The sequence below is a fragment of the Belonocnema kinseyi genome, chromosome 4 (assembly GCF_010883055.1).
Source record: "Belonocnema kinseyi isolate 2016_QV_RU_SX_M_011 chromosome 4, B_treatae_v1, whole genome shotgun sequence".
NCBI classification, from domain to species: domain Eukaryota; kingdom Metazoa; phylum Arthropoda; class Insecta; order Hymenoptera; family Cynipidae; genus Belonocnema; species Belonocnema kinseyi.
In genome coordinates, this window is record NC_046660.1 from 122,758,598 (window position 1) to 122,760,855 (window position 2,258).

A 2,258-nucleotide genomic window follows, 5' to 3' on the forward strand; every position below is an offset into this window, starting at 1 on the left:
TTTTCTTGATAAGTCCATGTCTCGCTACCGTATAGTACAGTCGGTACAAATATAGAATTATGTATTGCCATTTTAGCTTTATTTGATATATTTTTACTTCTCCTTGTCTTTATTCACAAACTATTAATTGTTCAATCATTGTTTATTTACATTTGACTCCCGTTCACATTGACAACCATATTTTTTTAAAGTGCCGTTGGCCCGCCACGCTTGGAAAGTTTTGAATTATACGTAAGTGTGATTTTGCACATGTGTGCGCGTACTTTTAGCAACAGAAAAGTGTTCATTTTCAGTTCCACTAGTTTGGCCTCCTTATGTCTATTCTCCATGGTCCCGACGTTCGAAAGAAGATGCATATTTGACGTCATACGTACATTGTGACCAACGGTCGCAGCGAGAAAACGAAAAATGGAAAATGCCGAAACTGCTCAGTTAGTTGGCAACCCCGCTCGCCCAAGTTAGAATGGCATGCCTAGTCCCGTGTTTCCTATGTACATGTGTCAAATGCACTGACGGTAAAAGCTGCATCTACACGTTGCAGCCACATGTCTTAGCGGGAATTTTAAATTTGAATGAAAAATGAAAGTAGTCATTAATTTTTTTTGTATTGACAAGTCCTAATGATAAACGAAGACGAAAATACCACTGTTATTTAAATAAATAATTAATTTTGTTCTGAAATAATAAACTTGGTATCGAAAGAGGTAAAGTGTAAAAACGATAAAAGAATGTATAATTTTAAAAGCCTCCTTAAAATTATTTATTCAAATGTTTAGAAATCTTGTCTTGATATAAATTATAATGCATGTATAACTCATTATTGTATCATATGAAATTATAGACTTGTAGTTGTGCATGATACTTGTTGTGTTATAACGTACAAGGACGTCACAACACGTTATTCTTGAGGTGTAAAAATAAATATTGGTAGTAAACATGCCCGTGGTACACACCATGGGTTACGCACCACGAAAGTGTCCAATCGGGTATTATACATCCAGCATGTATACGGCGTCACAAAAGCCGGAGAAACAGAAAAATCTAAATGTAAGTAAATGTTATTTTATTTGAATATTTGTGATGCTTATAGCGTCTGTCAAAAGTAAAAGGTATAATTTTGTGCCTGGGTGTATTGTTTGTGTGTGTGTGTGTGTATGCGTACGTGACTATCATGCCTAGCGCGTACGCTTTACATCTGCTGACTGATTTAAACCCACATGCGTCTTCGCACGCTATGATATTCATTATTAGTTCAAAATATTAATAAAAATTATTAATTTGTGCAGATACTTGATAAAAAATGTTGACACGTGCAAAATTTCGTCGTACCCACGCCATAGAAGCTCTTTATGCCACACCTGCGGAGCATAGCACCGATGACGCAGAGAGCGACACGGGCGATAAGCACACTGCAAAAATATGTCAACGTTGTTCTTAGCCGTCGGAAGATACCGAAACTTAATTATGATATTTGTCTAAAGAAATTATTTTCCAGTTTTTCACTAATATTTTGATTCGGAATAAAAAATAACATTGAAAAATGTTTAAATTTTATATCATTTTATCGCAAAACCCGAAAAAAAATTTTTAACATTTACAATTTTTTAATAACTTTAATAATTTTGTAACCATGTTTTTATTATGTTGGAAGATAATCACGAACATTAAGGTAAGTATGCAGTACAAATAATTCATTTTTGAAGATAAAACGTACCATCATTTATCCGCGCGGCATCGAAAATTTGCCTACTTTCGTATCACTAAATAGATACGTTTTTCGAAACATATGGGAAAACCGAGAACACAGTTTTGAATTTTTATTTGGGTTGATTTTATTTATTTTTCTAAATTGAGAAATCATACAGTTATTATTGTTATAAAGAATCATAGTTAAACTTTTAATTAAGACTACCCAAATAAATTTGTAGAGAATCCTTGAAAAAATACAATGAGGCCTTGATCATTAGGATTAAATAAAAATGGTAACTTTTCCCTAAAGAGAAAGGAACTAAGCCTTTAAATAACTACTGTTAAATCAACAATTTTAATCTAAATTATTTTTTTCTTAAGTGTGCTTTACAGAAATCAATAATAGATCTTTTTTTTCGATTTTATAAATCATTTTAAAGATAGGCAACTTTTAATATTGATTATACAGGCAAAAAAGAGAGTGCGGACATATATTTCTGCCACACAGCGCACATAACTGTTTCTGCATTGCGCGTGCGCCGGAAAAGAGAGCTGAACTATAAATACGT

At 33.0% G+C, this 2,258-nt stretch overlaps 1 protein-coding gene and 1 long non-coding RNA gene across 2 annotated transcripts in view; both read left to right on the plus strand.

Annotated features, from left to right (window-relative positions):
• LOC117172184 (cytochrome c oxidase assembly factor 1 homolog) overlaps window positions 1–2,258 on the plus strand; it is an 89,648-nt gene that overhangs the window by 74,879 nt on the left and 12,511 nt on the right. The window lies entirely within an intron of this gene.
• LOC117172185 lies at window positions 836–1,545 on the plus strand. The gene is made up of 2 exons (XR_004466977.1): window positions 836–1,047; window positions 1,287–1,545. It is a non-coding gene; the product is annotated as an uncharacterized LOC117172185 (long non-coding RNA).